Consider the following 27733-nt stretch of genomic DNA (forward strand, 5'->3'; position numbering starts at 1 on the left):
AAACTTAATCAATATTTAGTAGCCAAAGCTTAGAATGGTGGGGTCTATTAATACTAGTCTTAGGATGTATGTATAAAAGTTCCTTGGGCCAAGTTAGTGGTAGACCTTAGGACATATGTAAAGTTTGTAGTTTCGACCACGTAGTTTATGATTGATTTTGGTAACTTGACCATAACTTTTGTATACAATATGAAATATACATGACAATATAGTTTAAATATGTGGAAAAAAGGTAAGACTCATATTTGATTTCAAAGGTCCCAAAAGAAGGATGTTTTTCAAAAATAGAAGTTATGTACTACATTGTAATTCAAATTTGAGATTAAATGAGTATTGAAGATCCCATCAATTTGTTATTGAGACATTGTAGAAGCTTTAGAACTCTACAGGACCCCTAAAAATGGATTTAGATCTAACTTTAAAAATATATGACCTACATTTATGATTTATTGAAAATTCCTATGACTTAACACTTTGTCCCCTTCAAGATTGACATGGAAATATGTTAAATATGGAGTGTGATTTACCCTTGTAATTCTTCTTCTACAAAAGCACAATTGTAAGACCCTTGTATGAAGAACAACCATTGTGCAAGAGAAAAATTAATCTCTGAAAAACCAAAATTTCTAACTGGAAAACCAAAAATCAATACTCAATCTCAAACTTTGACAAATGGGAAGCTAAGAAAAACGTAGATCAGAATGGCCTCTTTGGGATACATGGGTGAAAAATTGACCAGAGCAATTGGCTTGGTATACCAAATTGAACCAAAATTTGAAAGGACCATAGCATAGGCATATAGAGCACTTCCACAAGCTCATATGACCATTTGACTTAGGGTCCAAGGGGGTTTATAGATAATAATCTCTTTTTTGGCAAAGCATTAGAATTGAGTTCTAACTACTACACATAAAGCTTCTAGATGAAGGTTATAGACAACGTGCCTTATTTAGATCATCAAGAAACATCAATTGATGGGAATTAGAAAAGGACATGGTGGTGCACAAAGCATCAATTTTGACTTATGACCACAAAATGACTCAAGATTGATCCAAAATTAACAAAGAAAAGTTTGTACAACCTATGGAACAAGCTCATAAACTCTGAATTGGAAAAAATAGTTGCCATCAAGAGTTGCTAAGTATGGAGCCTGATTTACACTTATAACTACTATGCTAGAAATGCACAATTTTTAAGGCCTCCATCACAAGGAGAAGCCAAGAAAATTCACTCTCCAAAAAAAAGCAAAAATTCATACCCAGTCTCGAGCAAAGCTTGAGCTCGGGTCACCGGAATATTCCCTTATGCCAAAATATCTTAGCCAAATGGTGGCCGAAAGATGATTGGAAAGGGAAAGGCCATTTTGATCAAGCTATTTTTGGATGCATTTGTCGTTCGATTTTGCCAAATTTACCTCAAAAACATGGCCTTGCATGAAAAATTTCCCTTTCCTATCATTTTTCAGCCACCATTTGGCTAAGATATTCTAGCAAAAGGGAATATTTTGGTGATCCCACCGGTACGGTTTCTGGACTTTGTCGTCCGATTTTGCCAAATTTACCTCGAAAACATGGCTGCGCACGGAAAATTCCCCTTTTCGGTCCCAAAAATACATCCAATAGGCCAAATTTGTGCCATGGTGCACTAACTATCCTAGGTTCTCCCCAATACTCAATAAACCCCGCGCGCATGGTTTTTTGGTACATATCTTGCCACCACTAGGCACCACTTATCTTTTTCTAATCGACCCTATTTATCTAGATAAGTAGAATTCTTGTAGAGAGAGCATGCAAGACTAGATCATCGGTGAACAGGACAAAGAAAGAAGAAGAATATAGCTAAAACTATAGAGGAATAGATAGCCCTAGAAGAGTAGAAAAAAGTACACGAGCTTGCCTGGAAATGGCAACCCCTTCCTCCTCCACCACTAATGACTAAGAAGAATAGGAAATGGAGAGCCAAGAAAGTGGCCTTGCATGATATACAAAAATATTAAAAGAGAAAGAGGTCCATAATTACCTAAGCTCCATTCTCAATGAATGAGCGCACTTGGAATAATTTAGAATTTTTCATTCTCTCGAAGTTTCACAATGTTTGAAATGTTGTTGAGGAAAAGAGATTGATCACCCTCGATCACCATTGCATGCAAAGTGAGTACATGAAAATGTCCTCCATTACTTCATCTCCATCTAGTACTTAATCTTTGTCATGTGCAGGACCAGAGTTCCATAGAATCTCAAGTGCCATTGAGGCCACAAAAATGCTCACTTACCTCTTCAACCTCCCTATCTTTGTTGTCAACAAGAATTACACGAGCATCTTGCATGAGTTTTACTTTTTTTTTAGCCATCTTTATGTCCTCAAGCACCAACAAAGCTAGAATCATGTCCCAATCAAAGAATTGGGTGCCTATACACCCCATGCCCAAGTCAATGAGGTCATCCTCATCCTCTATCTTGTAGTCTGTCTTAGCAAGCCCTTTGAAAAAACTCAATAAAAAATATCAAAATTTCTTGTCAGACTTGTACATATGCTTTAGAAAATTAATCAACAACCACATGGTGTGAGTCCCTTAAAACAATTGCATATTTGGACATGTGTGCCTCCATGTATAAATTTTTTGAATGCATCAATCTGAACGACGGATGTTGCCTCCGTGTCAATTGTACCCTCAAACACGGAAACTAGTGTATCGATGTGATGATTAAAGGCCCATCTTTGTCAAATACATGAGGAGTGTCTCATGGGGTGTTGCCATGGAGGTAGATGGGAGAAACTGGCATAAAAAGCTGGAGAGCTAGAGTTTTATGACAAGGAGAACTGAAATTTAAACCTTCACAGATGTCTTTCAAAGTTGACACATTCACAACTCAAAAATTGATGAACTACCAAAATCACCACCTAAATTGAATTAAAAACTAAAAGAACTTAACTTAAACTTTACAATCCACAGTTATGCGCAGAGATGGGATGTAAAATATTTTTTTTCATTAAGATAGGGCTCTGTGGTTGAGCTAGTATAATGATACATCATTGGAATGAGATGCCCTTATAAGTAGAAACCTTCTCTTCTCCAAATGATACAACTATGCTATTTACATAAATGGAATATAAAGAACCATGTATAGAAATAGGGTAGCTTTGTATGACCCATAGGTACACTTCATTGTAGCATGCAGATCCACCTCCATCCGTCTTTTGGTTGTTGTTCCCAATGCATTGTTTGATATCTACCATTGCAATCTATCCAAGCTTATTAAGTTAATGGGAGACATATTACCGCATCCATTTTGCCTTGATGTGGCATAAGGATGGCTATATAAGAATTTATTCTATGAGACAATCTCTCAAGGTAAACACTTTGCAATAACAACTTGCCAAGGTCCACATGCATGGCTTAAAAGTTTCCTGTAAAAGATTCCAAAGACTCCCATTTGACAAAGTAGATGTAAGAATATATAAAAGAAAAATACACCAAATCATGTACACATTTGAAATAACCTAAGAGGTAAAAGCATAAATGGGACAATCCAAAATATGTAAGCAAAAGTAGGGCAATGTATAGTTTGCAAAAAACTTAGGTTGAGAGAAGGATGTGTCAAGATTTAATTGAGAAGCCATATACACAGGTTTTTACCTTTGCTAGCAACTTGCCATCTTGAGTTTTCTTCTTGAAATCCATGATTCTCCCCTTCCAATGGTCCACTTGAAAATCCATATGTCTCCTTGACCCCTTCAATATACCTCTTCATTTTGGTTGTATTGAGAAGGCCTGCATTAATCATTTGTAGTCGATAGAGATCCCCACTATCATCTTGCACATTGCTGCATCTTAATGGCTGAATAACACTCTTGGGTTGACAAGCCCCTCAAGAAGCCATAAAAGAAATGCAACACACCCTGCAAAAAAAAAATCATTCATATAAACGATTATTCTTAGTGTAGCATAACCAGCAATGCTAAGATATATACAATGATAGACAATGATACCACTACAAATATCTACCTAGAAGATGGAAACAATGATAAGATATATACAATGATAGACAATAATACCGCTACAAATATCTACCTAGGATATGGAAACAAAAACCAATATAGCGGCGCAAAGTTATGAGAGCATTAAAAATAGATACAAAGCTCACTATTCTTATCGATATATATGGTGAAAGATGTTACCATATACATGTGGTAGTGATGTGTGTGAACACACTAGGACCGTCGGAGCATTTTTTCCTTCTTTAAGAGGTTTTCCCCCCCGTGCATTGTATATACGCCCATCACTCTAGGGCTATCTATCTTTCCACTGCACACTAAGTAACACACTCTCTATTGTGTGCCTTGAGCTTCCTTCCTCTTCTCCAAGATGTGTGCATCTCTCTACAACCCTAATTCCAACAATTGGTATCAGAGCAGGTTACGTCCTCCCGGGCTTAGTCGCCAGCTGCTCCAGCACATGCCTGCTCACTTTCTTCGATTATAGTGAGGTTTGGCGAGCGCTCGCAGGTTGGCAAATATTTTGGGTGTGCTCGTAGAGCTCAATTTGCTCAGATTTTTGATTCGGGCTCATTTCGGCCTCCGTTTCCACTACAGGCAGGTCTACACATGTAATTTTGTCATTTTGTGCAGAATCTCTATCAGTGCCAATTTTTGCATAACAGGTGCCTTACAGTCTTCTACGGTTTGTGCTATATAGCACATGTTGTTCTTGCTCCATTTTTCCTATTTTCGGGCAGTTTTCACATCAAGTGCAACATTTACCATGGCTGACAACAACACAGATGTCTTCAAGATGTTTGCTACTGAGAACAGGTTGGATAGGGACAACTACCCTATGTGGGCTTATATGATGCAACACATTCTTGTGTCAAAGGGAGTCTAGAATATTGTGCAGGGCATTGATGTACGTCTTGGTTCTGAGGACGTTGGCAATGTTGAGGGTGTTGCAGGTCTTGCTGCAAGGATTGCTTCTATTAGAGTTGTTTTGCCTATGGTAGAACAAGCTTGTTGGGATGTAAAGGATGCGCAGGCTCATGCATTGATTGTGTTGTCTATGAAGCGCACCATTGTTCCTCACACCCATTCAACAAAATCTGCAAAACAGGCTTGGGATATTCTAGCAGGGCTTTATGCAAGCAGCAATGAGGCTAAAATTGCTTTGCTGCATAAAGAGCTGGAGTCAAAGATTATGCATGAGGAAGATGATATGGACACTTTTCTTGTTGGTGTCAAGGATATCAATGAGCAACTTATTTCTGCAGGTGAAGTCATTTTAGATAGTTCCCTTGTGCAGACTGTTCTTGATGCCTTACCAGATTCTTACCAAACTTTGCTAGTACTTGGAGACTTATGACCCAAGGAAATCCAAAATTTGTGAGGTTTGATGCATTATGCACATTGCTGTTGCAAGAGCCACTTTCCAGGAAAAACATGACTAGACAACGTGAAGTTGAACATGCTTTTATTGCTTCTCAAAGAAAGGGTGGTAATAGCAATGCAGCCACTTCTTATGGTTCTGCTGCGAGTGGCAAAACTTCTATTCCTAATGCTTCTGCTGGTAGCAATTCTTCTGGAAATTCTGGTGATAAGGGCAAAAAGAAGATGCGTTTCCATTATTGTAAAGCTAATGATCACTTGATCAAGCAGTGTTCTAAGTTGAAGGCCAAAGAGGCTAAGAAGAAAGAGGGTGGTTCCATTGCAAATGATGGTTCCACTACAAATGCAGCCATTGTTGAGTCTTTTGTGAAAGGAGACTGTGTTGCTGATGTTGATGCAGGATGGGTTTTTAGTGTAGAGTGCACTTACAAAAGTTGCTGTCCATGATGCATGCTTGTCAGTTGCTGCAGATTCACATGTGTGTTATTTCAACAGTGGTGCTACAAAGCACATTACCTCACATCGTGAATTGTTCAACTCTCTCGAGTCTGTCCCTCATGGGAATTCAGTCACTTGTGCCAACAATGCCTCTTATCTGGTTCAGGGAGTTGGAAAGATTGTGCTTACTACTACAAATGGCAGTTCCTTCATACTTGTTGATGCACTTTATGTACCTAGGATCAAGAAGAATCTCTAGTCTGTATCCGCACTTGCTAGACTTGGACTTGTAGTTAAATTTATGGATGACAGATGTACAGTTCATGATCTCAGTTTTGGTGATGAAATTGTTGCATCTGGCCTTTTGTGTCGTGGGCTGTATAAGCTCACTTTGTATGACAAGTGTGGACAAAATTTTGCAAATGCAGTTGCAGATTCAAGGGCTATTTCAGATGCAAAACTTTGGCATGCACGTTTTGGTCATCTGAATTTTGCCAGTTTGCTACGTTTGCAGAAATCTGATATCGTTGCTTCTTTGCCGCCTCTTGAAGCACCTGTCAAACATGTTTGTGAAGGCTGTATTTTGGGTAAGATGCAGTGTTCTAAGTTTCCAAAGGATGGTTCAATTCGGGCCAACATGTAGGTTGTAGCTTGTGCATAGTGATGTTTGTAGGTCCATGCAAACTCCGTCCTTGGGCAATTACCTTTACTTCGTGACTTTCATTGATGATTACTCCAGGCATGCATGGGTATTTCCGCTTAAAGCGAAGACCGAAGTTTTTATGTGCTTCAAACAATTTCTGGCTATGGCTGAAAATGTCTTGAAATGTACTATGGGCACCCTCTATTCCGATCAAGGGAGGGAGTATATGTCTTATGAATTCAATGCATTTCTGGCTAGTCGTGGGATAAAACACCAATGTACAGTGTCTTATACACCTCAGCAAAATGGTGTTGCTGAGAGGAAAAACAGGTTACTTACGGAAATGGCACGATGTATGGTCAAAAGTCAAGCTTTGTTGCATTCTTTTTGTCTTGAGGCCATCATGTGTGCCACTTATGTACTAAATAGGTGTCCTATGAAATCTTTGCAGTCTATTACACCATATGAAGCATGGCATGATAGAAAGCCTCTATTGAGCACATGCGTGTTTTTGGCTGTTTGGCATATGCTTTGGTTGCCACAAACACAACGCAAAAAATTGGATGATAAGGCTATCAATTGTATTTTTGTTGGTTATAGTGCTGAAAGCAAAGGTTACAGGTTGTATCATCCATAAACAAATGTATTCTGGTTTCATGGGATGTAGTGTTTGTGGAAGATTCTGTTCAGTCCTTGTTGCCATGTACTAGAGACAATAATGTAAGCTCACACGACATTTATGACACTTTGTTGCCCCTTTTTAGTGGTGGAATTACGAGTGTAAGTTCCAATGAGGCAAATGTACACCCTATGAAGGTTTTCATGAATGTTACAGATCAGCCTATTACTGATGCATATGTACATGATGTACTTAATGAGGAAAGGGCTGAAAATGAGTAGGCTAGAGGTATGCCAAAATGGCTGGTGCACACTTTGCGTGATAGTAAATTGGATGCACCTTTGTCTAGTCGTACTCGCTCAGGCTCTCGCCATGCATCAAGAATGCATCAGATTGTTATGCTTTGTCTATGTCCAGCTTACATGATGTTGAGGAGCCTCTGTCTTTTGATGAAGCACATAATTCAGAAAATTGGATGGCTGCCATGCAATCAGGTTATGATGAACTTATAGAAAATGACACATGGACTTTATGTGATTTGCCTCGTGGCAAAAAAGCCATTGGTATGAAGTGGGTTTACAAGTTGAAACGCAAGCCGGATGGTGAGATCGATCGCCACAAGACTTGACTTGTTGCAAAGGGTTATGCACAGCAAAAAGGCATAGATTATGAAGAGACCTTTTCTCCCACTTGTTGTATGAATACTGTACGTTTCTATGTGCATTGGCAGTTCATTTTGGTTTGGATGTACATCAATCAGACATTGTTACTGCTTTCTTGAATGGTGACATATTTGAGGAAGTTTATGTAACGCAGCCTCGCGGTTTTTTCATAAAAGGACAAGAGGACAAAGTGTGCAAATGTAACAAGACTTTGTATGGATTGAAGCAATCTCCTCGTGCTTGGTATGAGAAAGCTGACACTCATTTGGTCAAACAAGGCTTTCGTAACAGTCCAACAGAAAGCACATTGTATGTAAAGCATGAGGGTGATATACTTCTCATTGTGGTTCTGTATGTCGATGATTTGCTGATCACTCGACCAAATGAGAGACATATTGCTGAAATTAAGGCTGATTTGAATGGTACTTTCAAGATGAAAGATTTGTGGCTGTTGCATCATTACTTGGGTATACAGTTTAAGCAGTGTGATGGTGGTATTGCGTTGTGTCAAAAAAGTTACATAGAGACATTTCTATGTAAGTTTGGACTTGAGGATTGCAAACCTATTGCCACTCAGATGGAAACAGGTTTGAAGTTGAGTCTACATGATGCTGACGATCCTGCTGATGTCATGCTTTACCAAACTGCTATCGGATGCCTCATTTATGTATGCAACACGAGGCCAAATATTCAGTTTGCAATCTCACAGGTCAGCAGATTTATCCATAGCCGAGGGTCTAAGCATTGGCAGGTTGTCAAGAGGATTTTTTGCTACCTTAGTGGAACTTTACATCTTGGGTTTTTTTATCCCAAGGGGTGATCATTGCCACCAGACTTACATGCTTCTTCTGACTCAAATTCGGCTGGTTATTTTGACACGTGAGTGTCCAGAAGTGGTTTTTGTTTCATGCTTGGCAATTCATGTATATCATGGTTGAGCAAGAAGAAACCTACTGTGGCCACTTCAAGTTGTGAGGCTGAGTACAGGGCAGTCTTCACAGCTAGGGTTGAGTGTGTATGGCTCAGACGCCTTATGGTTGATTTGGGTGTTGGACCGGACACTACCAACACTATCTACACTGACAGTCAGAGCGCATTGGTAGTTGTGAGGAACCCAATTTTTCATGCTCGCACAAAGCACATTGAGGTGCATTACCACTATGTCAGGGAAAGGCTCTCAACAGGAGAGATCAAGTTGTCTTATGTGCCAACACAGGACAACCTTGCAGATCTTTTCACAAAGGCATTGTCTTGTGAGAAGTTCAAAGCTTTCCGCAAAGCTTTGGGCTTACTCCCCTTAGGGCATGGCACTTCCCTTTACTCATGTGCCAGCTCTCGTTCACCGCATCACTCCAGGGGGGATTTGTTATCATATACATGTGGTAGTGATGTGTGTGAACACACTAGGACCGCCGGGGCATTTTTTTCCTCTTTAGGAGGTTTTTTCCCCAGTGCATTGTATATACGCCCATCACTCTAGGGCTATCTATCTTTCCATTTCACACTAAGTAACACACTCTCTATTGTGTGCCTTGAGCTTCTTTCATCTTCTCCAAGCTGTGTGCGTTTCTCTGCAACCCCAATTCCAACAAAAGACCTCCTGTGCCTAATCTTCAAAACAATGTTGAGATATGAGGGTAGACCATTCTAGATCTAGATGATGATAAAGGACCAAGGAAGTTGTTTAGGAAGATACTCTAGAAGCATCTAGTGCTTCAAATCTAGAAGTTTACGCAAAGGTGTGAAGGTGATGTTGGGTCATCTATGGGGAAGGGAGTTTGGATCATCTATGGAGAAGGGAGGTTTCAAACCTCTGCTGCAATAGGTCTTTGGAGGGAAAAGTGGACTTGAAGAAGGAGATGCAGGTTTCATAGCTAGAGAGGAGAGATGATAGAGGTAGCAGCTTTGGAGAGAGTAAAGAGGAGAGAGAGGCTTGAAAAAGGAGATTCAAATCTCACGGTTGGAGGAGAGATAGAACCTTGAAGAAGGAGATGCAAATCTCACAGTTGGAGGAGAGAGAGGATAAAGACAACAACCTTACAGAGAGTAAAGAAGAGAGAGAGGCTTGAAGAAGGAGATGCAGATCTCATAGTTGGTGGGGAGATAGGAGAGAGATAGAAAACTTGGAAAGAGTAAAGAGGAGAGAGAGAATGTCAGCACGTTTTTTGAAAGACCCCCTTTTTGGGAGGGAGGGGGGAGGAGTCAGCATCCTCTAGAGAGAGAGAGTAGAGTTTTACACCAACTTTTTGGAAAAAGGTTCATTTTTTCAATTTTCTCCTTTTATTAATAAAGAAAAGACCCCTTCACCTCTAAGCCTATAAGTTTGACCACTCACTTTTAGGACCTGTCACACCCACCATTCCAATACACAAGGTCATCCCCCATTTGCTCATTCCTTAATTTTATTTTTAATCCCATGGCAAATAAAGAGGCCCTCCTACACCCCAATCCCTTCCTAATGTATGGCTAGGTTTTCTGGTAGTAGGTTCTCGAAGTGAATTTTTGTTGGGATAAACTTAATTAACCCATGTCTACAAGTTTCCTACTTTTTTAAATTAGAAAAACAGAAAGAAACCAACTTCCTTCCATAGTTGGAGGCTTTATAAGATTAAAAATCTAGGTTTTTTCTCGAGCCTTTCCCCTCAATCCCAAATCTCTCTCTCTCTCTCTCTCTCACACACACACACACACACACACACACACACACACACACACACACACACACACACACACACACACACACACACACACACACACACACACACACACACACACACACACACACACACACATTGTCATCTCTACCCTAGAGCTTGGGAAAAGATGTGTTTGCTTTATCCAAAGCCTATTCAAAATGAAAAATGGTCGGCTCGAATTTGGGCAAGAAGGTTCTCAAGCCGGTTCAAATTATAGAATTTTTAATTAAAAATATAAGATTTGTAGTGACTATAAACCCCTGAAATTTAGATTTAGCCTGCTTGTATACATGTGAAAAGGTTCCAAGGATGGCTCCACAAAAAATGTTATCCAAGCCCTGGTCTGCCTCCCCCCCCCCCCCCCCGCATGACACAACCACAGGCAGACATATTGTGACATTGTGTTTGTGAGAGAGAGGGTGAGAGCCACATTCAGAATCTTCTACACATGAGCGTGGGTGTCAGAGAGAAGGATGCACATTCTAAATCTGTGCACGTGTCTATGTGAGAGAGACAAGCACATTTTGTGCGCACGTGTGTGTGAGAGAGAGTGGAAGCCAAGTTAGCCAACCTCTTGCAAACAAATTTGCATTGCAGACTGACGTGTCACCGTGTATCTGATGTTGCTCTGTCGCGGACCCCTATGCGGATTGGAGGGATGGCGACCTCGAAGGTGTAAAGATGAACTCGATCCTTCGAGCTTGACTTTTGACCTAAACATTTATAATAGAGATTTTTTTTCTTTTTATTTAACGAACTCGCTGAGTTACCTCTTGGCAACGCCACGTAACCCGCTGGATCTCTTTGGAAATGTATTTACATAACTCGTCAAGTTACGTGGCACCAAAATATCTCGATGTGTTATGTGGCGTCCACGTATCTCGACAAGTTATGTGGACTGCTAACACCATTAGATCTGTAGGCCACTTAACTCACCGAGTTACATGGCATGAATATTGGACAACTCGTCAAGAATGCCACATAGCCACGGTGAATTACGTGGCAAGTTACCTCTTGGCCATGAACATTGGACAACTCATCAAGAATGCCATGTAAACACGCCGAGTTACATGGAAAAGGTAACAAGTTGTCGATTCTACATGCTACACAGCTCGTCGAGTTACGTGACAATGACACATGGACATAGGCGTGAAAGAATCACGTCAATCAACGAGTTACATGGATTTTCAATCAATAACTCGACGAGTTCTAGTTCTGTACCATGTTCGTAATTTCGTGCTTTGAGATCAAAGGAAACTCGATGAGTTTGTCACTCTATCTTACATGTTACGATTGGGTGTGAGAAGTGGGTACGCTCTATCTTGCAGAGTTTTACCAAGCACCGAGAAAAATTTATCGAGCGAAGAAACAACCGAGCAATATCTAGACGCGAGAGAGAGAGAGAGAGAGAGAGAGAGAGAGAGAGAGAGAGAGAGAGAGAGAGAGAGAGAGAGAGAGAGAGAGAGAGAGAGAGAGAGAGAGAAACTTTGTTCAAATTAAATACAAAACATGATACTTTTGCATGAATCACTCATCATGATATCACAAGAGAAGGAATTATTTGTTGCCATTCTCAAGTCATCAACAATAATTTAGTGAACAATGATATCATTGTTGAACAACAAATTAATTATAACATTTGGTTTCATCAAGTACAAAACATGATAATTTAGCATGAATCACACTCATCATCGATGAAGGCATGTCTTTTATTTGGCTTGTCGAAGGTTTGAACATTGTATCGTGGATCTCGCACCATCCTTTTAGCCTCAGCCTCAATGTACACTGGCAAGGTACTTCAATGAAGCAAAAATTGAACACATCAAAACAAATAAATGGACTTTGAATAGTGCAAAAAAAGATTTTGCAAAATCATTTAAAACTGCATCAATAGCCACCTAACTATTGTCAAATATTGCCATGAGCATACATAGTTCAAAAAGCAAAATTTATGTAAGGAGAGGCACTCAAAAAATAACATGTCCATGACCAAAAGAAATGGAATGCTCACAAATCATCAAATGGGTTCTCAGCGGGAGGTCTATTCTCCTCATCCACCACATCTGCAGAAGTTGAGGCCTCATGTCTGTCTTGCCCTCTGGATTGGGGATGAAGTAGAGATGACACATATGTCGAGATCAAAGCATCATCACTATCCAATGTTGCACAAGCACATCGTGAAGAGAGACATGCTTTGAGAATAGGAGCAGTCCCACAACCAAACTCCAAACAAAGGCCCTTCGGCCTACATAAGAGCTCAACAAGACTAGAAATGAAGCAAGAGCTACGTTGCATGCATCCTCTCCATGCAAGTCCAGAATCCATGACTGCATAAGCGGACTCTTGCAAGTAGTGGACTCTGGCAAGTAGTGTCGCATGATGGTATCTGTAGGAGTCATGCCCATTGCACGAAACAATGACATACTCTCATCAAGGTAAACCAGAGGTGGTGCACCTTGCCTATGAATGAAGAATAGCATTGAACTATCACATTGCAAAGAAACATGACAAACACTTAGAATGTTATAGTTTAATCATTACATACACTAGGCACAAAAGGAAAAAAAAATCAACCTCTTGATGATCTCCACCCACATCCACAAATCCATAAGATGAATGATGAATAACAATCACTCGACGATGAATAACCATGTTAGATGCTCTGCTCATCTTCTCAATCCAATGAAGAGTATCACCTACCATATAGAAATCTGATTTTCAACAAATGCAAATAAAGCAACAATAAGGCTTGCTTAGTATAGAAGATATTGATACCCGCAATAGATCCCAAAACAACAAGCCATCCAGAATCTGCCAATGTACTGTGCGTCAAATGAATGGCGGCTCTCACATGCTCCTCAATGCAAGTATCCCATGGAGGTTGTGAGGGTGTAGAATGTAGGACACCTCCAAAAGGCAAGTCAAGAAACACAAAATCAGCAGCCCATGGAACTAGCCTACCATCTCTCCTGTATCCACCAGCATCTGTAGACCGGACTCTGACCATATGCTCGTGTAGGGGCATCCATATCAATGACTGCACACCAGAACGAAACTCACGTGCAATGGTAATATAATCCCCTGGTATAGCTAAACATCTATGATCTCTCGGTGCCTGTAGAACAGATTGCTCTCTAGGGAAAACAAATCGCATCGAATGATGCAAGTTCTATGTGCCAATAGCATCTGTCAGTTATAAACAATGAGATCACCAAACCATGGGTGCATTTTCATAACATAGTGCAATAAAAAAACAATTACAAGATTAGCAATCCTTTGTGAGTTAAGCAAACTATATTATTTATGGACACACCTCTCATGTCAAGCTCCTCCTCTACCTCGTGTTGCTTCCCCTTATGTTTTGGTAGAGAAGCTATCAAGGAACACAACCAAGCAAAGATATTAGTGAGCCATAACGAAGAGATCAATAAAAGTACATGCTCACACATGTCATAAGATTAGTTAACCTTTTCTTTTATGCTCACACCTGTCATTTTTGTTGCAACAATTGTCTCGTGTTGCTTCCCTGTATCTTTAGGGAGCGAAGCTATCAATAATACATTAATCATGCTCAATAGCCATGCACAAAAATCAACAAAGACTGTGTTATATCTCACAAAACATAGACAAAGTCATTAAAGAGACTCACATGCATGAACGGATCTATTATCATGTATGGTCTCGCTCCTTGCATTTGCATCAGATGTGTCAACAACTGTAGAGGGATTTGAAGTCCTCTGTGCATTGTAGATCTCTCTCTCACGACCCAACACATAATTTTGATCCATGTCTATCCACCAAGGACAGTGATCTAGCTCCCATTTTGATCGATGATGCATAGTGGGAGGATACATGCTATCCTCACTATCAACAAATGACCCAAGATCGAGCAAGCAAAGGAATGACTAGAATGTGTTGTTTCTCCAACAAATGATAGAAGTATCTAACAAAAAATATATAGCAAAATTTTAGATTATCACAATGAAACTCACAGAATACAAAATAAAGCTACATTTTAGTGACCACTACCTATATAGCAATCTTTGTGAAGCCATTCGATAGTAGTCGATTTTCTTAAGAGCTTGCAACTCAGCATCACTATTTCTGCCCTCCAAAGACACCTCTAATGGAAACATGAATGTACGAGCGTCTACTATCATCTCTCCATAGTAGAGCTCCAATGTAGCTGCTGGAGGAATTGTGATTCCATCCGGCACATCCACATAGTCAAGCAAAAGTATCTCAGCATCATCAAGCACTCTTTGTATAGCACCCTCTCTTTTCAACCAACTATAACAATCAAGTGATATAATTTAAAAAAAGATAAATTATAAAAGAAACAACGTAAGATAGAAACCCAAACTTGTGTTACCTACCTACAGAATCTATGGTCACCTCGAGTCAATCCGTAAGCCGCTCGTGTAATCTTTCTAGACTCCAGCAATGATAACCATAAGATCTTATTTTTCATTTTTGCATCGTGAAGAGCAATTAAATTAAGCTTCTCTAATGTCGCCCAACTCTCTTGACCCCATTTCAAACTCATTACTTTATCAAACCACTCTTTACCATGTTGAGGATCAACAATATTCAAAATTTGTCACATAACTTCCATTAAAAAAAGCACTTAAAGACAAACTGCAACCTAGTCAAAAGAACCATACCTTTCCAACACGATCCCCATATTTGATGTACAAGTCTCGGATTATTTGTTTCTCTTCTTGCTTCAGATCTTGTGGTGATAGAGTATCTTTCTTGCTCTCTATCTTACTTTGGAGCTCCTTTGACATTTGAACCTTTCAATAAGTATTCAATAAAAACATTAAAATCACAAAGCAATTATACTTAAATTCAAGAATGTAGTACACTTACATCAAATAACAAACGAGCAAGATATCTCCGTGTAAGAGGATGCCAAGGCTCTTCCCCTTTTGTTCCTCTTTTCCGGAGAGTGTCAATGAGTTTCTGATCTGCCTCTGGTAGTGCACGGAGATAATCTTCATGATCGGCCGCACAAATATTTGAGCAATTGACAAGTTCATCTCTCAAGTGAGAGGTAACCAAAGCATGTGTGCTCATGCTACAGAAATGAATAATTTGTTTTTAAAGAAGTGCCAAAATAATATAGATACATCAAACAATGCACTTGATTTAGCATTTTACTTACAAGTTCATTCTTTGAAGACTAGTCAACAATGCAATCTCTGACACCTTTGTAGTATCAATTATTGTACATAAAACTTTACAATGCCTCTCTTTGTTAGTAGAGTACATTTCATTGATGGCTTCTCGCCAAGCAACTGTCCGATGATTCCCTTCCCACACATAGAACATTTTTTGAGCAAGGGATTCAAATTGTGGATGTTCAACTACCTCTTCTTCAAACTCTATATTGACTTGTTTCCATATTGGATCCCATCCATCAATAATAGCATCTTAAAAAAGAAAGACATACGTTTACTTATGATCATCAAAAGAAATGAATAAAGGAAAAAGTAAGAAAGCATACCTGTGACTAGAGTTTCTTCCATTTGACATGTAGACAATGAAACTATAAATGCACCCTTCTCTTTGATGTAGCCTTCTCTGGCAAATGCAGACCTCAAGCCACAAACATCTGGCCTTAAACCACGAACTTTAGCATGAGGTATAAGCCTGCAAAGAGGTATGGGAGGACATTCAAAGCAACTAAAAACTCTTGTTTTACTTAGAATGTCCTCTCCCCGATCCAAGTGCAATGTGCTATCATCCTCATCTGCAACACTTGGACGTATTTCAGGTCTCATTCTAAATGGCACTATTTGCATAGCAGCTTCAACATTAGCTATCTCTTGGTCCACTTCATGTAAAGAACCCAAACCAATATCATGACTATTGCTCTCATCTGGCAACTCCATCTCGGTAACCGAGCTAACTTGATCACTACAAACAGGTTTTGAAACTGATGCACTCCTGCCGCGTCTTCTTGAACCTCCCCTAGCAGTGGAGGGGCTACATCAAAAAAAAAATCTTTCAATTAAACAGACCTAATAATAAAGACATTTGTATATTTCATTTAAAAATTCATGTTTGATAACTAAAGGTCATACAAACTTATGCAAACTCTATACATTGAGACACTGCTCTAAACTATCCCGCGTCGATGCGGGACTAGTTATGCCACTATCCCGTTGAAGAAAAGTATTGCATGCTTGACATAAAAATATTCCATTGTTCTAATACCAACCTAGCCGGACACAGTCCTAGAACATCCCGCGTCGACGCGGGACTGGTTATGCCATGATCCCGATAGACAAAAACCCACAAAGTAGAGCCTATGCGGATCATCAATCAATGTGAAACCATGCTGTTAGGGCTCCCCTCACTAATAGGTGCTACATGGATCAGCAAGGCAATGTGCTAAGGACCCTTGTGGATACACAAAATAATGCAATTAAATAAAATAATACAGAGAAATTCATATGACAGTGCCCAAGATCACACCACAGCCAGTGGATGTGAAATGCGTGACCATCAAGCTGGACATCAAACTTTCCCAGAACCTGAAACTGGGACTCTACCCTAAACAGTCCCGCGTCGATGGGGTATCAGTTAGGGCAGTGTCCCAAAACATTTCAAGTAAGCAATAATATACACAGTATTGACATACAAGCAAAAAAGAAACCCACAGCCAATGGTTTAGTTTTCCAATAGAAAACCAGACTTCTTAGAACCCACTGCTGGAGGCATTTTCAACACCAAGACTCCGCTTCAGAATGGAATCCTCTACAACAAACTGCAACAAGTTTTTCAAAGATCATGATGCTGGCGGTTTTGTTGCCCTACCTGGCCTATTGTCAAAATGCAGGGTTTGGACAGAAGGATGGTCATGATGAAGGAAGGCAGGCAGAACACATTCAACCACATTCAATCTTGGGGTTATGCAACCACATTCAACCATTGGACAGACTGAAAACATCCAAAAACATCCAACCATTGCAACACAAAAACATCCAGCATTTCCAGTACAAAACATCCAGCATCAATTTTCATCGCTTCCAAGACAACCAAACACTAAGAAACATGAGAATTCGGTGCCCCTAAAAAAAAAGGACACCACATCCAGAGACACAGGTTCTACCACACATTACATCAATTCCCCCCTCTGATCCGACGCACAAGGTGAAGAGTGGATTCCTTCCTTATGGTGTAATCAGCCAGAGTGCGCAATCAAGCATAACCTAGAATTTGAGCTAGAGTGCGCAATCAAGCATAACCTGTTTTCCCGCAAAGATTAAGCACTGCTGATCAGGGGGAATACCTCCCTTATGCTGAATCTTCGTCTTCACATTATCTATAGTAGCAGAGCTCTCAACCTCCAGGGAGCAGTAGCTAACCATAGAAAGTAGCTAACCATAGAAAGAATTACGCGCGGAATTCAGCTGAGCAGAAACTGTTTTATCACCTCAATGCAAAGTCAGATTTAAGTAATGCTAAGCCAGAGTGTGATAACTCTGACAAATGTTTGCGAAAAGCTAACTTGGGGTTATGCAACAACATTCAACCATTGGACAGGCTGAAAATCCTCACATTTCAACACAAAACAGCTTTTATTAACTAATCCCACAATTCCCGTACAAAACATCAAGCATCATTTCAGCGCTGCCAAGACAACCAAACCCGACTGTTCACAAATTCTCTTAATCGCAGAATAAGCATGAAAAATTAAACGGGACTCTACCCTAAACTGTCCCGTGCCGACGCGGTATAAGTTAGGGTAGTGTCCCAGAGCTTCTACCTTGTGGGGGGACGGCGTTTAGGCGCCATTGAATACCGTGTACGGCTCGCAGGGCGCAAGGCTGCTTGCAGATGATGACCACGAGCAGAGCAGAGCGCAGCTTTTAGAAAACCCCTTTAATTCGTGGAAATTCTGAAAATACCCCTCATATTCATGGAAATTCTCAAAATACCCCTAAACTTTCAAAAATTCCCAAAATACCTTCGTATCGATCTTGGTTAAGATTTTTCAAGATTTTTAAATCTTTATTCCTTTTTTATTATTGAGATCCGGTTTTGCATGTTTAACATGTATGATGCCACAAATTACCTCGCAAAAAATGGCAATATTTCTAAAGATAATGAAGCAATTCATCTCCAAAGCCTACATAATCGACTCAAATTCTAGGTTTAGCATCTTATATTGATAAGCAGTGGTATTTTGGGCATTTTGAAAAATTTGAAGTGCATTTTGGAAATTTATGACAAAATATTGGGGGTGTTTTGGGAATTTTTGAAATTGGAGGGGTTTTTTGGGAATTTCCCCAAAAAAGAAAAATTTCGCTCCAAAATAAAGTAAAATAATGCAATAAAACAAATTCTCTATGAATACATCGAGGGACATTTACATTGCAATAAAAATACGTTAATGCTTTCAATAGGTTTAAACTTCAAGACAAATCAGTACAAGTTGAGGATACATGTGTAGGCAAATCAGTAATCGTTTAGCATAGGGTGTTTTTATCTAATAATGATGCCGACATATCTCCTCGTGCAGAGTGGAATAGAATAACAAAAAAACAACATTTTTTAACCCTAAGTTTTGGTCTTTTCACACTTAATATCAAGACGTGCGTGGAATAGGTGATTTAATATAGACATTTTGCCTTTTCCAAGAGATTGTTGTCTGCAACAAACGCACTCTGTTACTCTCCAGGTTGACTGCTGTTCAATCCATGCAATGGCTTGTCATATCACTATCTTCGGTCCCAAACATAAGCAGAAGCTTGTGCTAATGTTTGAAAGTAGGCATTGCACTATCACTGTTGAAGCTTTAACAGAACATTTTGAGCTGGAGAACAAAAATTTCTCTTTGCGTCCACTTACACTACAAGGTGAGCAGGTTATAATTGAACCTGTACGTAATGATTCAAATGAGTTGTTTTACCATTTGGATCACGAATATTCACAGTTTTACAAGGTACTTTGCAACGAACAGCCATCAACGTCAAGTGCTGGCTCAAAAGATTCTCCAATCAATGTTGAAGATGGCACTGCATGCATCAGAAGTGTACTTGATGTTATTCGTTCTCTTCCTCTGCAAACCAATCTATATATTGCACTCTCCTCTGCTACAAGTGTCACTAAGGTTTTGGAAATTCCTACTTATTATGATGGGTATGTTGCTTATGAACTTCCTCCTCAAAATGACAACTCTGCTATGTATGGGATGGAACATAGATTTGATGGGCATGTTTGGACAGAATATGTTACCTGCAGTAATGATATATTCAATGGGACTATTCGTTTTAGTCGGTGTGGAGGGCATTTGAGATGTTCCAATATAGAATGTCCATACTATCAGGGAGGGAGACAATTTAATGAGTCTCAATGGCGAGGAAAATTAGCACGTGCTCCTAGTAAAGGCCACTTGGATGTGGGTAATGGAAAGCTTGTATGCTTTCATTGTCGTCATATGCCAGAGTGCATTGACACTTGCCTTGCAGTTATATATTATTGTATTCCATCTGAAAAGACTGGAGTTACTAGATGTGTATTGCATTTAGGTTTTCATAAACACCCTGTTGCAGAGGGGAAGAGCATAATTGCAGAACAGTCAATATCTGATGCCTTAATGCATCGAGCTGCCTTTGATACTCTAACAACTGCCAAACAGCTTGAAAGAAAAACTACAGAAGACCTAATTATGGACAAGCTTGTTTCTCAAGTAGTTGGTGGTGACTCACCAATGACAGATGGAGAGTTCTCTTGTTTTCTAGATTCCGTAACCCCATTGTCAGACAAGCGGCGTGTCCAAAGAACCTTAGAGTCAGCTAAACGGGCAAAAGGAATTACACCTCTTGGCTTGGAGTCTATTTTGACTTTAAAGTCAAAATCAAGATATCCCTTCCTCCACAGTGTTCTTTTTCCAGGTCAGCTTGGACTTGGACAACAACCTCATATATTTAAAATGTCTACTATGGGACCAGGGAGTGGTGTTGATTTGGTGAACTGTATGCGCCCTGGTCGAAATTTGCAAGATATGTGGGTGCATTTTGATCATGTTCATCGTGTGGAGGGCTAGCCTACTATGTCGGCGCATGTTTACGACCCATATGTAAGAGAGCTATTAACATTGGCAATATGTGAATTTACTGTGGAAAACAAGCATGCACAGATAGAGTTTTGGAAAATTCTTAATAAGGTTGTAGTTGATCATGGTTTTGATAAGCCTGAATTTCGAGGTTTTATGGCAGATGAGGCAAATGCAAATTGGATTGCAGTTCGTACTGTCTATTTTGGTGGATCCAAAAAAAAGATGCCTGAGAAAGAAAGATCACGTGTTTTTCATTGGGAGCAAAGCATGGTTAAGCACACTGTCAAGTGTATATGTTCCTCTTATCAAGAGGAGCATAAAATATTGTGTCGAAAATGGTTACATGCACCTTCAGAACATGCAGCACAAGTATGCAAGGATGAACTCAAACAGTTTTGGAAAATGGGCCATGCTATTTTGGATGAGATTCCAGCATTGGAAACATGGTTGTCATGGTGGGATGTTAGAGTGCCACATTGGGGAGACAGATTTGTTGCTCAAGATGAGACAGGTGCTTTTGTCCCTAGAACAAATCTTTCTGAGGCAAAACATATAAGTATGCGTGCTTCAATTGGTTATAAGAATAACACTGGTCTGTATGAAGTCACTTGTGCAGATATGTCACTAGCAGTTCTTCAAAGTGTGCGCTACAATGCCTACTTGAAGGGCATGCATCCATCCGTAGGACCAACGATGGCAGACTTGGCAGCCAGATTTATGAGCAATCATTCAGCATCAACATCGAATAGAAAACTTCTTGATGTAGCTCAGTCATCAATTTTAGAAATGCAAATACCAAGTCTAGAGATGAATAGAGCTCCAGTAAGGGAAAAGAGTGTGCAAAAATCACGCTCAATCTTTCTTGATGCCGATGAAACTCTTGAAGAAGACTCTCATAGGCCATAATTTGTTACTGTCACTACTCCAATTTACAATGTACCACATAGCCAGCAAAATACTTCCGCTACTCCTAGTCTTTGGTCAGAGAAAAAGGTGCCTCGGACTGTTTGGGCGATTAGGCGCACCGAGTCTCACAGAAAAATGATGTGTTTTGGTGTTCTCCCCGGAGAGAAAGTACATTGTGGTAGGTTCATAAACAAATTTAGATAATGTGCAAAATGGTGTGCCTGCCCCTTGCTTTTGGGGAAGGAGAAAATATCTAGCTGTGGGTGCCAAACCAGAAGGAATTAGTGAGGGGTTTGTATGGTTTTGCAATGACAATACCACTCATGCATGGAATATTGATGGGATGATAATTGGACCTCCTGGCCCAGCTCCGGGGATGCGGGTTGTTGAAGAGGGAACATGTCTGCTTCCATGGGAGGTTGAGATGCTGCACAAAAATGGATTTGTGCTTTAGGGATATAATACGACAACACAACAGAACCGCATTATTGGTGGGCAATGTGGAACACAACCGAGCTCTTTCCGTGCTAGATTTAGAGATGGAAAGCATGTAAGGTGGAGGACAAAATTAACCAAAGACTTCAATGACAGGATAGCATTGGGCCAAAGCATGGAAGCACATCTAGTGAGAGAGGTCATATTGGTAACAACTGCATCGCATGGTTTTCATGTTAGCACTCTAGGCTCAGTTCAAAAGGGGGTTACTTATGCGGTGACCATCGCAGACTTTCCTCGATGTACTTGTGAGGATTTCCAAAAAAGAGACAGCAGGCGTCTCACGTACGTGCCGTGCAAACACATGTACTTTGTGTATTTTTGAGTCCTTGGTTTGGATTCTGCAGCTCATGAGTTTGTGCATCAGGCAGCACTGACAAAAGTAGAGTTGTTCCAGGGATTGTGTGGGGCCAGAGTGCCAGCATATCATCGACTACTTGAGCTAAGGTTTGCAGTTCCTATGGATTGGCCATTTTTTTGGATTCCCTGCAATTGCCATTGTAGGATGAGCGCCTATTATACTTACATTGTTTTGATAGCTTGTGTTACTTAATCAATTTGGCATTTATATTGTTGCAACGATCACCTTCTATGGATTGACCATTTTGATGGACTGGTTGCACTTGACATTATGGTAGAGCTTTTTTGTGTTATAATTCTCCCTACTTTCGCTCGAAAAAATGCCACGCTCGGTTTTATTCGCTCGGTGTATGGTTTTCTCCTATCTTGCATACACCCTACAACATGTGACAATGGTGGACTAATAATCAAAAAAATCTTGAACATGAAAACATATTACTTTTAAAAAAACTAACATATAACAAATAAACCGGCACACCACATTATTTGAGAGCATTGTTCTAGCTTGGAAGAAGGTACCTAAAACTTCTAATCTTTGAATCCTTAATGTACATTATACACATTGCAACCCAAATAAAATCTTCCTTGTATCATGAAGCCTATAAAGCTAGTCATCTCAAACCGTTTGCTCACTCACCACTCATTCAACATTGCCCAAGTTTGGGTATGAGCAGAAGTGTGTACACTATGGACCTCAACGGTATACAAAAATTGATGGCCAGTCTATGAGATGATGAAAATATCTCATAAATATTACTAAATGAATGCATGTTTTCTTGTATATTCTCTCCTTGGCTCAGTTTTTGGCTAATCTAATCCATTGATTCATCCAAATCTTTGAATGAGGGTGGCTAGTACATGTGCTATATTAGGAGCATTTTTTTTTCAGAATAGCAACCTCTTGGTCTATCAAACTCCCCCCAGACATTTCACTATTTTTTTGCCATATACTCAGAATCAAAGATGGTGATTTTCCTCAAGAAGCAAATTTTGAAGAATAGCTTTGTGTGCAAACTGTTCAACAAGGCTTGATGATGAAGCATCGGCATTGAACAACGTATTTAATTTCTCTTTAATTGCCATTCAATAAAAAAAATTATTGATTTTTCAAATTTAAAAGTGTTATAATTAAATTTTTGAAAAAAATGGTGCAGACAAGAGACACTTTTGAAAATTTAAAAACATTGATTTTTCAAATATGACTCTCCTTCTTTTATGTGGACTTCTAGATCTTGGGTGGAGTTCATGTTAATTCTTATATCAACTTTTTCTCACTTGCTAGGAAAAGTGGTTTTGTGAGCATTGAACCAATGAATGGTGAAAGGTGAAGCGAGATAACAAAAAAAGTGTGCAAGTGAAGAATGTTACACATAGTTTTCTCTCTCTCTCTCTCTCTAAATTCTTTTGCGACTCAAAATTCTCTCTTCTTTTTATTCTCTTCTCTCTCTCTCTCTCTCTCTCTCTCTCTCTGTCTCTCTCTCTTTGGAACTTTGGTGATAGCAGCAGAGTACCAGGATAATCAAATTAGCAAGCTTAATAATATCTAATGCATTCAAACGTAAGGCTTGGTCCTTGCAAAAGAAAGCTTCTTAACGCTACTGCCCATGTCATGTACATCACCCCACACCACTCTCTCAGGCCTCACCTCGACTTGGTATACCACCCCACCTCTGTAGTGACTTCATAATCTGATCCACATGTTTTCCCGGCAATGCTTTGTTAATGCCCTTGCCTCCCATTGCCACACAAGTGCCATCAAGGGTGAGGGCCATTTTTCAAATTTTTGCTTGACCTCTCTCTTGGTGTGCACTTGGTGGCAAATCTTCAAGGATCCTAAGAGGAGGAAGGATCTGATGCATGAAAATCACAAAAACATTATATGTGTTTATTTTGTACATAACTATGGTTTTGACGCACTTGGATCTCGGAAATAAGGAGAGGTAGGAACAAACCCTATGAAAAAGAAAATAACACTGGATGCTGATTCTACCCGACGGCACTACCTGACGGTCACTACAGTTGAAGAGTAAAAGTCAATAGTGAGAGGGAAGGGAATCTTATGCATTTTGGAGTTGGAGTTAACAAAATATTATCATTGTCATATTCAATGAACAAAGGGAAAAGGTATTCTCCATTGGCATCTCTTGGATTCCCACTCCAACAATGAAGCAAAATATGTAGCCTTAACTCTTCGGTTAGAGTAGTGTGTGACACAAGGTATTCAACGGTTAAATGTATTTGGTGATGCCATGCTTTTAATAAAACAAATATAAGGAACTTGGGCTTGTAAAAATCATAGCTTGCTAGGCCATTTGCACAAGATTAAGGAGCTTTTAGGAAAGTTTCAAGTTGTACAATTACATCATGTCCCTCGAGAAAAAAATCAAGAAGCAGATGCTCTAGCTAGAGAGGAGCTACAAGATGTTCCAGTGGTGGGTGCTATCAAGTTGAAGCTGCCTCTCTTCTTGTGTGACATCATGAGTTTCTTGGACACAAGAGAGTGTCCTAAAGATCTTACTAAGGGCCAAAAGCAGTGGCTTGTGTGCAAGGCAACAAAATACTGCCTTATCAATGATGACCTCTACCGCAAGGGTAAGGATCAAATTCTTAGGCATGTACCTCCAAAGAAATAATTTCAAGTTGTCATGTTGGTGTTTGTGGAGGGAACTTTGCACTTGACATCACCAGTAGGAAGCTTCTACAAGCTAGGTTTGTGTGGCCTAGTTTATAGAGAGATGTGCACCACTGGTGCAAAATATGCAAAGAGTGTAAGAAGGCTGGGGATAGGAGGCTCACATATGAGCCACAGACTCCTATAATATCTTATGGACCATTTGAGAAATGGTGAATTGATGCCATTGGGACTTTGCCAAGGAGCCAATCAGGTAAATTGTATATCATCATGGGTGTGATGACCAGGTGGAGGGCTAAAGCAGTTGCTACCACCTGTAGTCCATCGTCTCTCGATCTATATGTTCCTATAAGGGCTACCTCTTTGAAAAGTCTTCTATTTGGCTTTATATGGAACTCTATCCAGTTCTCCTTTGCCAAAAACAACACCTAAAAATCTCCCTTACCCTCATCCAAGACTTGGACAAACTTCCCCTTCCACCTAGCACCCTCCTCTTTACCTTTGACATTGAAGCCTTATACCCTAGCATTCCTATTAATCAAGGCCTCATTGCTCTCAAATCTTCCATTACTAAATTTTTTGACTCTCACAAAACCCATTTTGTCCTCTCCCTTGTCTCCCTTATCCTTTCGCATCAATAAATCACGTTCAAAGGAGAATTCTCGAAACAAACCAAAGGTACCGCCATGGGCTCAAAGTTTGCCGTGGTTTATGTCGGTCTCTTCTTTTGTCACTTGGAAGCCTCTTGCCCTCTCTTACTCAACCCTAACCTCCTCTACTTCAAGTGCTATGTGGACGATGCTTTTGAACTATGGAAGGGATCTTTCAATACCCTTACCTACCTTTTAAACTCTTATGGTGAACCTCTACAAGAGCACATAAAAATCTCGAGTACCATCTCCCATACGCACGCCATTATACTTGACATTGAATTCTTTAAAGGTGCTTGCTTCACTTTATGTGGCCTCCTGGACTCCCATTGCTATCAAAAACCCTTAAATGCCTACAACTACATCCCTTGGATCTCATGGCACCCTACACATCAAAAGGTTTCTTTCATCATCTCAGAGCTCAAAAGGTATAGTATTAGAGAATCAGCCTTGAAGGGATACCTCTGCCTCTGCAACCTCTTCTACTTACTCCTTCGGGCAAAGGGCTACCCACCTAGCTTCCTCCTAAAAGTTTTTAGCAAGGTCTCTTACCTCAATCGCACCTCTCTCCTCCATTTCTTGTACAAGATAACAAAAAATCCACCCACCGTGTTAAAAATCCTCTTCACACCTACCACTAGAAAATTACTACCCTTGCATAGTATTAGCAATCCCATTTCAAAAGCTTGCCAGCTTGATGCTAACCTCTCCCACCTCCCTAGGCCTACTATTGGTTGGACTTTAGGCCCCAACATCCACAGCCTTCTGGTGCATAAATTGCACCCCCCTTTGACTCATTTTTTACCCCACACACCCTCTCTTTTTTAACCTCCCAAGCCACCCCCTAACCATTTTTGTACATCTATCTCACATAATCTTTAAATTTTTAGTTTACTAGTATTATCTCTTTTCTTAATGCTAGCACCATACCATCTAGAGCTTACTTTTTTGGAAAAACTTTCCTCCCTCCCCTTGAATTATCCATTGGACACTTCTTTGCACCCTTTACCAATTCCTCTTTGAGCATGCTTTTAACTTCTCCTCTTCCTTTCTTTTCATAGTAGCCTTCTTTTTATTCACACCTCTACCCCAACCTCTCTTTCCCAAAAATTGTACTATGGATATGGTTCTTTAGCTTACATCCACACCTAACTCACCATAACTCCTCTCCATGTACCCTAGAACTTGGCCTTCAATTCCACTCCTCCCAAAAAATGATGTCCCCCAAGTAATAAACCTCAAAACTAATCCTCCAAGCTCCCTTTATAAACCCCCACCTCCTCCTCTCTTCCAAACACAATCCACTAACACCACCACTGATGAGCTCACAAGAGCAAAACGCGTTTGGTGGTACCCTCCCTATTGTAACACTCCTTCTTGGCTTACCCGCTATTTTTGACAACCATCTTTTTATTAACCTTATTGAGTCGACTCGCATGCTCGAGTACTTATTTTTAAAAAAATCAAGAACAACGTAACCACGTCGAGTTACGTGGTGTTACCTCTTGGCAATGCCACGTAACTTATCAAGTTACGTGGAAAAGGTAACAAGTTGTTGATTCTACATGCTACACAACTCGTCGAGTTACGTGACAATGACACATGGACATAGGCGTGAAAGGTCACGTCTATCGATGAGTTACGTGGATTTTCGATCAATAACTCGACGAGTTCTAGTTGTGTAGAACGCGTCATAATTTCGTGCTTTGAGATCAAACGAAACTCGACGAGTTAGTCACTCTATCTTACATGTTACGGTTGGGTGCGAGTAGTGGGTACGCTCTATCTTGCCTACACCATACAACATGTGACAATGGGCCTCAAAGGTTAAAAAAAATTGATGGCCAGTTTACGAGATGATGAAAATATCTCATAAATATTACTAAATGAATGCATGTTTTCTTGTATATTCTCTCCTTACCTCAGTTTTTGGCTAATCTAATCCATTGATTCATCCAAATCTTTGAATGAGGGTGGCTAGTACATGTGCTATATTAGGAGCATTTTTTTTCAAAATAGCAACCTCTTGGTCTATCAAACTCCCCCCCAGACATTTCACTATTTTTTTGCCATATACTCAGAATCAAAGATGGTGATTTTCCTCAAGAAGCAAATTTTGAAGAATAGCTTTGTGTGCAAACTGTTCAACAAGGCTTGATGATGAAGCATCAGCATTGAACAACG

The sequence above is a fragment of the Adiantum capillus-veneris genome, chromosome 3, assembly GCF_014529385.1.
Source record: "Adiantum capillus-veneris isolate H3 chromosome 3, ASM1452938v2, whole genome shotgun sequence".
Taxonomy (NCBI): domain Eukaryota; kingdom Viridiplantae; phylum Streptophyta; class Polypodiopsida; order Polypodiales; family Pteridaceae; genus Adiantum; species Adiantum capillus-veneris.